General features: G+C 47.2%; 1 protein-coding gene across 1 annotated transcript in view; it reads left to right on the forward strand.

Moving 5' to 3' along the window:
- The window catches only part of tln2b (talin 2b), a 351,125-nt gene that overhangs the window by 1,691 nt on the left and 336,934 nt on the right, over positions 1-12,500 (forward strand). The gene's annotated exons all lie outside the window — the stretch shown is intronic.

Genomic DNA, 12,500 nt, shown 5'->3' on the forward strand with positions numbered 1-12,500 from the left:
TCGTCAGCATTGGACTTCGAGCTGCAAGAACGATCAATAACATTTGATTTAATAAGCCTGCCCAGTGTGCCCAGGCAATCAATGAGGGGAGGGGAGGGGAGGGGGGGATGAAATCAGAGAAGAGGATTTCACCTTTGATTTTTCCCAGGGACAGTTTAGTCGCAGCTGCAATACATTTAATCTGATTTAATGAGGTGAAGGAGACAGAGGAGGAGGATGGTGTGTGCCATTGGTCCAATGTGACCCCTGCACAAGACTGAAGCCGATCTTTGCTGTAAAAAAAAACAAAAAAAAACAGGAGAAGTAGGCTACTACTGTAGGATGATAATATAATGCCAGCCTGGGGGAACATTGTCCTCGCTTTATAGCTTCACAAGTTTGCTGTAAATGCTCATTTCTAAGTTCAGTTCAGACGGGTGGAGGGGGGGGAGCAAATGCATGGCTCATCCACATTCATGGTTCATGCAAACCCCTTTTGTAATGGGAAAAGGCGATGAATGAGTCCGCTTTGGAGTATGAATGTAAGAGACAGGTGTTAATCGTAACTGCTCATGTACTGCAAGCTCTTCAGGCATCTTCATGTATTAAAGCAAATGGGCCATAACTTAAATTATAAAGAATGCTTTAAGAATTTAAAGAATGCTCATGTTTGGCCTTATAAAATGGTTGTGAACATTAGGAAGACACACAGTACTGTATGAATACCATTGGTAAGAAGAACATTTTTATTCACAATTCACTGCAGCGCTCTCCCTCTCTCCCCCCGTCATGGTTGTCTAGCCCCTCAATGGCATAATCCTGTTCCAGTGCATGGCGCTGATGCTATGGTAATGCACGCACGCACGCACACACGCACGCACGCACGCACGCACGCACGCACGCACGCACACACGCACACGCACACACACACGGCAGAGGGTTTTCCACTTGACTGGGCCCTGGCTAAGCTGTACAGTAAGAGCTGTTCTGTGTGAGAGTCTCTCAGTCTCAGTCTATGAGCTGGTGTGTTCACAGAGCACGGCAGCCGGGGTCCAGGGGAGCCATGGCCCGGGTGACATTAAAAAATAGAATAATAATTTACATTTTCAGAATAAAAAACTGTACAGCATTGCATGTTAGTGTGTATATGTGTGGGGCTTGTGATTATCCCCCCTCCACCTTGCTCGAACGCGCTCTGCGGTATACGCATAAACGGCCATCCGGGTATTTTGCTCGTGAATGAGCGTTGCGCCCCTTTTATGCGTATATTGCTGGTGGGCCGAGCCAAGGGAATACAAAAGACTTCAGAAGGCTCCAATTCTGGACCCAATTCTGGACCTCTCTACTGATGTACCCTGAGCATGGTACCGTCCCGCCGCACTGCTCCCTTGGGGCGCCATTGAGGGCTGCCCCCTTGCACGGGTGAGGCATAAATGCAATTTCGTTGTGTGCAGTGTTCACTTGTGTGCTGTGGAGTTCTGTGTCATAATGACAATGGGAGTTGGAGTTTGCCAATGGGGCTTTCACTTCACTTAGCACTGGGGCAACTGACCCCGTTGTCCCCTCAATGTCGGTCTCCCTGGCTGGTGTAGCTGACTGGACTGCCACCCAGACCCGCCAAGTCAAAGGCCTGGCACGTCCTCCTAGTGACGCAACACCTTCTGCGTCGCTTCTAGTCAGGCCAAGAGCAATGCAAATATAGTTTCTGATCTCCCGAAAAATCGGGAACTCCACCCACTTTGTTGAACACCAGCCAACCAGTAGAAAATCTAGGGAGGCGGGTCAACCTGCTGTTTGGGAAACGTTAATTGTTATGCTCTTGGTCATACCAAGTCTCGAGGAGAGAGATTTGAAAGTCGATGATAATCTGGCTACTTGGTCCAGTCCAGCTCCCTGCTCTCCTCTTCTCTCTCGGGCGCCTTGACATGTGCCAGGCCTCATCAAGCCAGGCACCATGATGATGTCCAGTGGGAGAGCTTCTGTATGAATTCTTCATACTGTACAATACAGTAGTGACTAGGCCCACACACTGCAGCACTGCTCACTCAGCTTGCTTCTGATTGGCTGAGAAGTCAACATGGGAAGAGAGTGAGTGAAAGCTGACTGAGCATTCGTTTCTAGGAGTCAAAGGTCTGTCACCATGAATTTATAATTTACTGTCACTTTTGACCGTAAGCCAGACTGACCATCCCCCCCCCCAAGTGTGGCTCTGTTGATAGGTGTACACCCCCCCCCCCCTTTTTATCTTTTTGAGGAGACAAAACACAATCATTTTTACTGTATTATAGGCTTCAAACCTATAATGAGATGTAATGAAAGAAATCTTGAATCTGTGGTATTGCACTTGGAAAGCATCAAAAGTCCTCACATGGAGAGGGTTCATGCTCTGCACTGTTTTAAGCGAAAGGGCATGAAGGCCACAGGGAGGGGTGGTGGGTGGTGGGTGGTGGTCACCCAACCAACATTAACCCCCTATGGCTTGTTTCTGGCCAAAGCAGAGAATTTCATGATCCCACAACACGCGCACACACACACACACACACACACCCACACACACACCGCTTCGCACCCCTGACCATGCTGAGTTGAGATACATCTCTCCACACACACACGCTTGTGCTCAGACACACAACCACAGACGTGAGCGCACACACACACACACACACACACACACACACACGCACACACCGTGTCATGCCGTGTGTCTTCTGTCCGCCTGCGCGCCCATATGCAGGGTTATAATTAGCCCGCTGCTCAGCGAGGGTCGCAGGCCTGCTTGTGACGGCAACAGCTCCTGCCAACAGCAACTGATAAAATCCTACGCTTTCACTGACGTGCCGACCTGGCTGCCTGACGAAGGAAGGGAAATGAAATGCCAAATAAGTGCAGTGCAGGGAAGTGAAGTGAAGTGAAGTGAAGTGCGGAGGTGTGTAGTGGAGGTGTGTAATTATGTACTTCCTGATGTTACCTGAAGAGAGAGGAGAGATAAAAGCAGGTGGTGGTGATTGGGATCAGCCATCAGTCAGCGTACAGTCTAGAATTAGTCAGGCTGAGAGCAATGTAAATATCGTTTCTGATCTACGGAAATATTGGGAACTCCACTCACTTTGTCTGACACCAGTAATCCAGTTGCAAACCTAGGGAGGCGGGTCAACCATGCTGTTAAGGAAACGTCAATTGTTATGCTCTTCGTCAGACCAAGTCTTGAAGAGATTTGAATGTCGATGATAATCAGGCTAGTCTAGAATGGGAGAGTGGGCTTTACCCAAGAGCTTTGAGAACAAGACCATGGGGTTTTAGAAGAACGTGGACTACAGCAAAGAGCTTTGAGAACAAGACCATGGGGTTTTAGAAGAACGTGGACTACAGCAAAGAGCTTTGAGGAGAAGACAGTGGGAGGATATACCAAAGAACTTTGAAAATAAGGGGGCTTCCTTTTTTTTTTGGAGTGGGGGGTCTCTCGTGCGGGTTGGCCCAGGGACCCATGGAATCATTGTCAGTCCCTGGCCACACTCTCCACCCTCCACCCTCCACCCTCACCCCATTCCCACGGCCGCGTCTCTCTTCGCCCCCGACTCTAAATGTCCACAAGTGAGTCAGGGGATACCGGAGAAAGAGAGAGAGAGAGCCGGATCCACTTTCCTTTGCAATTCAAATCTTGGGCATGGCCGCGGACTAGATAATGCACGACGACACACAATCGCTCTTTCTTTTTCCTCTTATTTTGCGGTGCTAACCATTCCATCCTTGGGTGTGGGTCTTTACTCTTTTACATTGTGTTGGCCTCCTTCTCCATGTACATACAGTATAGCACTGTAACGTATATTAGCAGGCAGAGCTCTGCAGCAGCAGAGTATAAAACTTATGTAAGTGCTCTTCTCGAGTTTCACGGCGCTCTCTCTCTCTCTCTCTTGTGTGCCTGAAGAATGAGTGACCTGCTACAGGGGCTCTTAGGTCATGTCTCTTTGGCTCATTGGCTCGCTGCTTACATCACTTGGCCTGCATGTACTACTGCGCTCGGCGCTTGGCTCGGGCTGTTTGTGTAAGTAAGAGCTTGGGCTTTCGCCATCCGCGTGTTACAGGCTTCCTTGTGTGTGTACTGTTAGCTGTACTAGGTCAGATTTTCCAGTGCTTAGGTAATTTGGCATCATGTCCACCATGATCCGTCCTCCTAATACTGATACTATTTGACTGGTTTCCATTTTCTTGTTCTTTTCCTTTTTTTGATTGCAGAAGGTCCTGTGTTCATTTCTGCCACTTCTAGGCTTGCTACATGTGTCCAAGTTAAAGTGATACTGTCCCATTTTTGGAAATAAGCTTATTTTACACCTCCCCTTGACTTAAATAATAGGCTTTTACCGTTCTCCTATACTTTGAACTGTTCTCTGGATATGGCAGTGCAATTTTTACCTCCAAGCTAGCAGTTAACATTGAGTCCTATGAGACCAGCAGGTGGCTAACTGGTCTTATAAGACTCAATGTTAACTGCTAGCTTTGAGGTAAAATTTGCACTGCCGTGCCCAGAGAACGGCAGGAAGTACAGGAAAAAGGTCAAACTCAATTATTTAACTCAAGGGGAGGTGTAATATGAGCTTATTTCCAAAACTGGGACAGTATCACTTTAACAATATGGATGAGTAGAGCTGTGAAAGTAGGCCAGTACTTCTGTTCTGTCCATCTCTTACCATGTTGTCATTTGCTGCAGAACTCTTCCTCAGCTGACCATTTGAATTTTAATGCAATTAGTTATTCTTTTCCTTTACACCTTTTTTTTTAATCCTTCAGTTACATGTGACGGACAAAGTTTATCAGCGTTGAGCAAAAGGTCCCAAGGTGAAGTGCAGCGCAGTGTAAGAGATGGAGCCCTGGTCAAATGTCTTGAGATTTATGAATACTGTTTTAGCAGACTGCTGTTCCATTTTTGGAACAGAGCCCCTGTACAATCTGACCTATTATTCTGCTTTTGAGTTTGTTGTCACACAGGGTTGTAGCAGTTTGGATACAGTAAAAGGCTGGACATGCAGTATTAACTTAATGCTTTATCAGTTATCCATCTTAAAGGAAAATACCATGCATACCATTTGTCTCTACAGTTGTTAGACATGCAAACAGAGTATCCCAATACCTTGACGCCTCGCTTATCCGCTGCCTCTTGCAGCACATGACTGGTCATATCTGCTTCGTACTAAAGACTAAAGATGTGTATCTGTTTGAGGGCGAGTGGTGTGCACATTCTAAAGAATCTTCACACTGCTCTATGTTGATGAAAATGTTGAACAGTTTTTTATATTTTATTTCAAAAGCCCTTCTAGGGACGGGCATTGGAAATTAGCCTATGGCTACACATGATGCCTTTCTGTTTGGCTGCTGTATAGCCTACACGGTGTGTATTTGTCCCTACTCAAATAAACCATAACTGAACTGAACTAAACTGAACTGAATATATGGAACATGGCAGTGTTTCAATTCTAATCATCATACAGTATATATTTATCAGGAATCTCCTGCTGTGAACACCACTAGGCTGAAGGACTAGCTAGCAGGAAGGGAAGGGAAGGGAAGGGCCTGTGCTTACAGTTTAGAGCAGCATGAGTGATCATGCGGGGGGTTGCCTGTGATGTGAGGATGACTCTGACAGGCTCTCAGTTGGCATCAGGGCTTCTTATCGACCACCGCCGCCACGGCTGTGCACAGGGGATGGGTAGAATACTCTTCTACAGAGGATGGGCTTCTACAGGGGATATAATTACAGGATTGCCAGATGAGGCTGAGGATTTCCAGCCCAAAAAATTCTCAAATCCTGCCTAGAAACACAAAATCCCGCCCAATTCTATTGATTTCTATGGCAAACATTGGGCTGTTTTTTCTGCAAAATGCCATTTTTACCCGCACACAGTCATCCTAAGCAGCCCAATTGGGCGGGAAACAGCCCAATCTGGCAACACTGGCAGGCAATGCTCTTCTCTGAGGATGGGTGTAGAGATCTGCATTGGGGTTGGGATTGCTCCCGCGGGACCCAGCTCAGTTCTTGCAGGAACGGGAGGTTTAAACTTTAGATGTGACAGCAGATATTCTGAAAGCATACTGATTAGGTTAGAGCAGTCGTAAAACCTTACGCGTTGATGCGGTGAGATGAATGGATAAATGACAGCGCAGCTGAGCAAACTATTGGTTCTTGTTGCCGTATAGGTGGGAGATGTGCAGGCAGGCACACGCCATATTGGCATTACAAATTGCCTGCGTTCATTTCTATGGACGATTTAAGTGTTTTGTTGGTACTCAGTGGATTGGCAGAATGCTGTTCCCAGGGGATGTCGGGAATGTCCTCCACCAAGGGTGAGGATTGCGCAATGCACTCCATAGAAGCTGGGCGATGGGTACCCATAGGATGGCTGATGGAGGATTGGGGCGATGCGGTCCAAAGAGGATGGGGTGGGTTATGGGTACCCAGTGGGTTGGCGTAATGCCCTTCATAGAGGGTGGGTAATGGGTGCCCAGAGGATTGGGGGGGGGTCCTTCATAGAGGATGGGTAATGGGTGCCCAGAGGATTGGGGGGGGGGGTCCTTCATAGAGGATGGGTAATGGGTGCCCAGAGGATTGGGGGGTAACAAAATCTTCATAGAGGATGGGTGATTTCCTCCTTCCCAGAGGAGTGGGAATATGGTTTGCAAAAAGGACGAGCAGCACACAGAGGACTGGGGGAGTGCCCTCCCCAGAGGCTGGGTGATGGGTGCACAGTGGATTGGGGCAGTGCCCTTCCTCAGAGTGTGGGTGATGGTGCGCCATGTTTCAGTCAGAGCAACTGTCGCCCCCCCCCCCCCCCCCACCTCCCTCCATGTCAGTCAAGCTATGAAATGAGGCGCTTCAAGAAGAAGGCAAGCCTTGTTATGTGATGAGATGTCCCCAAAGCTCAGCTGTCCTCCATGTCATCTTGCCGAGCCCGCTGTTTCAGCAGCCCACATCAAACCTCAACAGACGTACAGATACACACACACACACACACATTCATTCCCATGCTGCTCATCCCCTCTTTTTTAGCGGTGTGTCTAATATAAAAGCCCCATGAGGCCTGGGCAGTGGGGTAATATGATGAGGTAATTACAGTAAGTGATATGGGGCCTACCGCTCTCTACCTCCCATTAGGGCTGCACAATTAATCGAAAATAATCGAAAATCGTGATAAATTAGTGATAAATTAGTGAAATCGAAGTCGAAATTTTAATTGTGATTTAATCGTGGCAATAGTGACCTACCTTTGAGAGCGTCCTTGAAGCCAGAACATATTGACAGGCTGGTGTTTCTGGCCAGAAATCTGTCCACCTAAGTTTCATGCTATTGACTTTACATAATTATTACAATTCATTTTATTTTGCTCATCCCGTATATAATTCATTCTTGGTTATATTTCATCTTGTTATAATTTTCAAAAAAATCTGCGAAATTCAATAATCGTGATTAATAATCGTGATTACGTTTTTGACCAAAATAATCGTGGTTATGATTTTTTCCATAATGGTGCAGCCCTTCCTCCCATTGTAATTTTCCCTCATTACTCTCTACAAGCCCCAGTAATTAAAATCAAGCCACCTTAACGCATCGCCATGCAAGTTGACTTTCCCCTGACCGCTGTCCGCGCCCCTCAAGGAGGCCTATTATTATCCAAATGACTTTTGCATTATTACAGCACGTGAAGCCATCAAGTCATGGATGTTTTTTCTTTTTTTTTTAATGCAAAGGCCTGCAGACTGAGCATGTCCACTGCCCCCAGCTTATTTGGAAAAAAATGCACCCCAATGTAAAAAGACAAGACAAGAGCGCCATTGTTCACGCTGTTACCACCAGTACACTATAAAATGGCAAGATTGTCATTGACAATTAATTGACATACTTGTGGTTGCGTTTAAAAAATGACAAGATGGTTGATTTGAGTTTGGGGCTTATGATCCTTAATTGACATACTTGTGGTTGCGTTTCGATTGGTTGTAATTGCACCATGCTAGCTGCCACCAGTGTTGCCAGATGTGTCTGACCAAATCCCGCCCAAAAGCTTCTCAAAAACCGCAAAAAATAGCTAAATTCCGCCCAAAATCAACAAATTACAATGACTTCTATGGGCCCAAAACGGCTGAAAAAAATGCCAACTGGCCAATTTTTCCCGTTTTTACCCGTAGACGCTCATCCCAAGTAGCCCAATTGGGCGAGCACCCGCCCAATCTGGCAACACGGGCTGCCACCAGGCCCTGGCGTCCCATTGGCTTTTATCATCTGTTGACAGCAGAGACCGGGCGAATAGTCCGCCACCCCCAACCCCCAAACCGTCCATTCCCAGGTTTCTTTTTCTGTGGATGTTTTGGAAGTCGGGTGGGAGCGGGGCACAGTGTTGGGTTTCGCGGGGGACCAGAGGGGGAGAGGGGAGAGGGGCAGAGGGCTAGCGTTTCACTGGCAGCTCACCCATGCACCCTCGTCTCGCCGGCTTTTCATAGCATCAGAAATGGGGTGTGAATTCTCTGGCCTCTAACTGCACGGCTTCGTTTCAGAGGCATAATTGGGTTTGTACAGTGGTTTCTTCTTAAAGTGAGATGGGTGAGAGCAGAGTGGAGGGTCCTGCGAGTCAGTCAGTGCCATGGCGAAGGATGGCGTAGGACAGAGGGGGGGGTTGGGATGTATTGCAGGGGGGGGGGGGGGTGTTGGTGTTTGGTGTGGTGGCACAGAGATGAGGAAGTCTTCATAACATTAATTGGAAAACCATGTGCATGAATTGCACGTGTATGGTTAACAAATGTTTTTACTTTTCTTTTGGAATGTCAATATTCCTAGGTCCAAGAGGGGGTCGCAGCTGAATAAGTTTGAGAACCACTGGGTATATATAGGTGGACCGTGTCTGATTATAGAATGTCCCCAAAAGCCATGTGATTCTGGCAAACGCGATCTGCGCACAGTCAGCCTCCCCGTTGGAAATTGAGGCTAATAGGTTGGTTACTTAGTGACCTGAATTTGATGGAGGTTGGGGGGAAGAAAAAAAAATAAATAGAAAAAACGCCCTTTGAGACACGGTTTGAAGTTTCATTCTGTAGAAAATTGCCGGTGCCTTTTTTTCTGTGATGATGAAGGGCCTTGGGGAGAAATATTTTCGGCTGTCTGTCTCCCAACATCAAGGTAGCTCAGGTGACGTCTCAAGCAGTCTTTTATCTCGGGATGGGAATCTTTTTCTGGTAAAGATCAAGTAATTTTTTTTTGGCTTCGGGGAAGGATGGAGCGATTTAACACGTTCACAAATTGTGATCAGGTTTTTTTTTAAAAATCAGATCAGTTAAGGTCATCTGCCTTTTAAATCTGGCAGAAATGTTAAGTCAGCTGCCATTTATGTTTCTCTGTGCCTCTGTGGGTGGTGAGTTGATGCTCAATGTGAATCTAGAAATGGAAAAAGGGCAGAATGAGAGACTGTAAATCCAGATGAAAGGGAAACGGGCAAGAAAATGGCTTGGAGTTTGCTCTTCAGCCCATGTAACTATTAAAGGAAAAAAGGTTACACAGGGTTATTTGTATTGCCATGATTTGATTATGGCACTTGGAGCAAATAAAACTGGTATGTGCTGTGCGATATGTCAATGGCTTTCAGCTTTCTATCCATACTGCTGTCAGTATGAGGCCAGTAAAACCGTGATATAGATTTTGTTTTATTGGATTACAGGGTATTGTGTATTACAGTCAAGGTATATTGTATGTCATACTTTATTTTTTGCCACACTGGCCTGTCCCAGTGTTTGTGTGTAGCATGAGGTAGGGGAAGGCCTTAATGGAAAATGGTTTTCTATGTTGTCCAGGGAAGCCGACAGACAAAGGGGTCTGTTGTCCCGGGCCCAGGGAGAGAGGAGGGCCAGAATTGGGTCCATATTATCATGAAAAGATAATAAGCACTATTTGAGGCACTCCTTACTAAAGTTAGAAAGTTAAAAAGCCTTTATTAAATACTGGCTAGCTTTAACTTTAGTAAGGAGTGCCTCAAATAGTGTTTTTTATCTTTTCATGGAAGTTTGGACGCCCAAGTTCTTTTTGAAGAGCACCCTTTTTTACTAACTGGATACAGGACCCAGTGAAGCATTCCCTTTTCTCTTTTGTGGGTCCATATCATATTGGATCTATTGGGCAGGAGGCCCTTTCAGATGATTTTTTCCCGGCCCCAGCCAAAGCTGTCAGCAGCCCTGATATTATTCATTCACACTATGTTGTCATTTCCTACTACCGGTACTCTCTGTAATTGCGCTGCTTTGTTCATTGCTTGGAAAGTGTGTGTTTTTGTGTGTGCAATCGCATGTGTGTACATGTTTGTTATTTATACGAGTGTGAGAGTCTTTGTTTCTCTCGTATATTCATTTGAAAGTGATTTCCCTTGTGCGGTGCAGCGGGCGGCGTGTCGTTCCAATGCCCAGAATAACATTCCCAGTTTGGAATTCCCCAGGAAATGTTCAGCTGTGGCCGTGTGTGTGTGAGCGTCTGGGGGTGGGGTGGGGGTGTGTGTGCCGGGGGTATCGGGTGTGTGCATGCTTGGGGTATGTGTATGTGGGGGGTGCATTGAATGTGTGTGTGTGTGTGTGTGGGAGGGATTGGGTGTGGATGACTAAGGGGTCTAGAGACATCGGAGAAAGTGATTGTGTTTTCACTGTGTGTGTGTGTGTGTGGGGGGGGGGGGGCATGTTTCTGTATCAGAGGGTGGAGTACCAAACACATGTGAGACACACATACACACACACACACACACACGCACAGTACTGAAATCCTTAGCAGCAAAGCATTCTCACTAAAACCTTACACAGACACACAGACACACACAGAGACACACACATGCACACACATGCATACCTGGAGTTGAGCAGCTTTTGGCTTAGTTCCAAAGTGCCTTCCTGGATCAGGTCTAACGGAGCACAACTTCACCTCATGTTGCCGACCTGCAATAACTTCACCTCATGTTGCCTACCTGCAATAACTTCACCTCACGTTGCCGACCTGCAATAACTTCTCTTCTCTTCTCTTCTCTTCTCTTCTCTTCTCTTCTCTTCTCTTCTCTTCTCTTCACCTCATGTTGCCTACCTGCAATAACTTCTCTTCTCTTCTCGCGCTGTCTTCCTCCCTCCTCTTCCTCACCTCTCAGTTTCTCTCTTCTTTTCCTCACCTCTCCACTTCTCTCTTCTCTCCCTACCCTCTTCTATCAATCCAGTCTCATCTTACCTAACCTCTCTGATTTTTGGCTCTGTCCACCGACCATACCGTATAGAGTCTCTCCTCTCCTCTCCTCTCCTCTCCTCTCCTCTTCTCTCCTCTCCTCTCTTGTCCTCTCCTCTCTTGTCCTCTCCTCTCCCCTCCTCTCCTCTCCCCTCCTCTCCTCTCCTCTCCTCTCCCCTCCTCTCCTCTCCTCTCCTCTTTTCCTCTCCTCTCCCATCTCCTCTCCTCTCCTCTCCTCTTCTCTCCTCTCCCATCTCCTCACCCTCATCTCTTCTCTGAGCTCTCTGATTGGAGAATAGCTTGTCCTAATAAAGTGGACTACAGTATTGCAGAGACCGAATCACACAGCTAAGGCATTTACACACACACACACACACACACACACACACACACACACACACACACACACACACACACTTGTGATGAGAGAGAGACCTGCGTTTGCATGTTTTGCCCGTATGAAGCGAGTGGGGATTAGCCGTAGCCTAGCTCTGATTAGCCGTAGCCTAGCTCTGATTAGCCATAGCCTAGCTCTGATTAGCCGTAGCCTAGCTCTGATTAGCCATAGCCTAGCTCTGATTAGCCTTAGCATAGCTCAATGAGTGAGGTGTGGTGTCAAGGGAGGCTCAACACCGAGGGGGCACCTTGACCAAGGACACACACACACACACACACAGTTTTAGCACATCTGAGGAGTGGAATCATCACAATACGTTGGCAGCCATGCTTGCAACTTTCATCGCTCTGTGTGTGTGCGTGTGTATGTGTGTGTGTGTGTGCAGTGTGTGTGTGTGTGTGTGTGTGTGTGTGTGTGTGTGTGTGTGTGTGTGTGTGTGTGTGTGTGTGTGTGTGTGTGTGTGTGTGTGTGTGTGTGTGTGTGTGTGTGTGTGTGTGCGCGCGCGAGAGAGAGATGTTGGATGTGGTTTTTAATAGTAGCGTTGCTCCCCCTGCGGCCCGTCCTTCATCAGAGGCGTAAAACGAGACGCGATGACAAAATCAACCCAGGACTGCCACCACCCTTGGGGACAGCAAGTGGTGGATACTTGGCAGAGCTTGCACACACACACACACACACACACACACACACACACACCTACACACCTACACACATACACACACACGCACATGCACGCACGCGCGCACACACACACACACACACACACACACCTACACACCTACACACCTACACACCTACACACACACACACACACACACACACACACACACACACACACACACACACACACACACACCTACACGCACACGCACACCTACACATACCTACACACACACACCTACA

The sequence above is a fragment of the Engraulis encrasicolus genome, chromosome 4 (genome assembly GCF_034702125.1).
Source record: "Engraulis encrasicolus isolate BLACKSEA-1 chromosome 4, IST_EnEncr_1.0, whole genome shotgun sequence".
NCBI classification, from domain to species: Eukaryota; Metazoa; Chordata; class Actinopteri; order Clupeiformes; family Engraulidae; genus Engraulis; species Engraulis encrasicolus.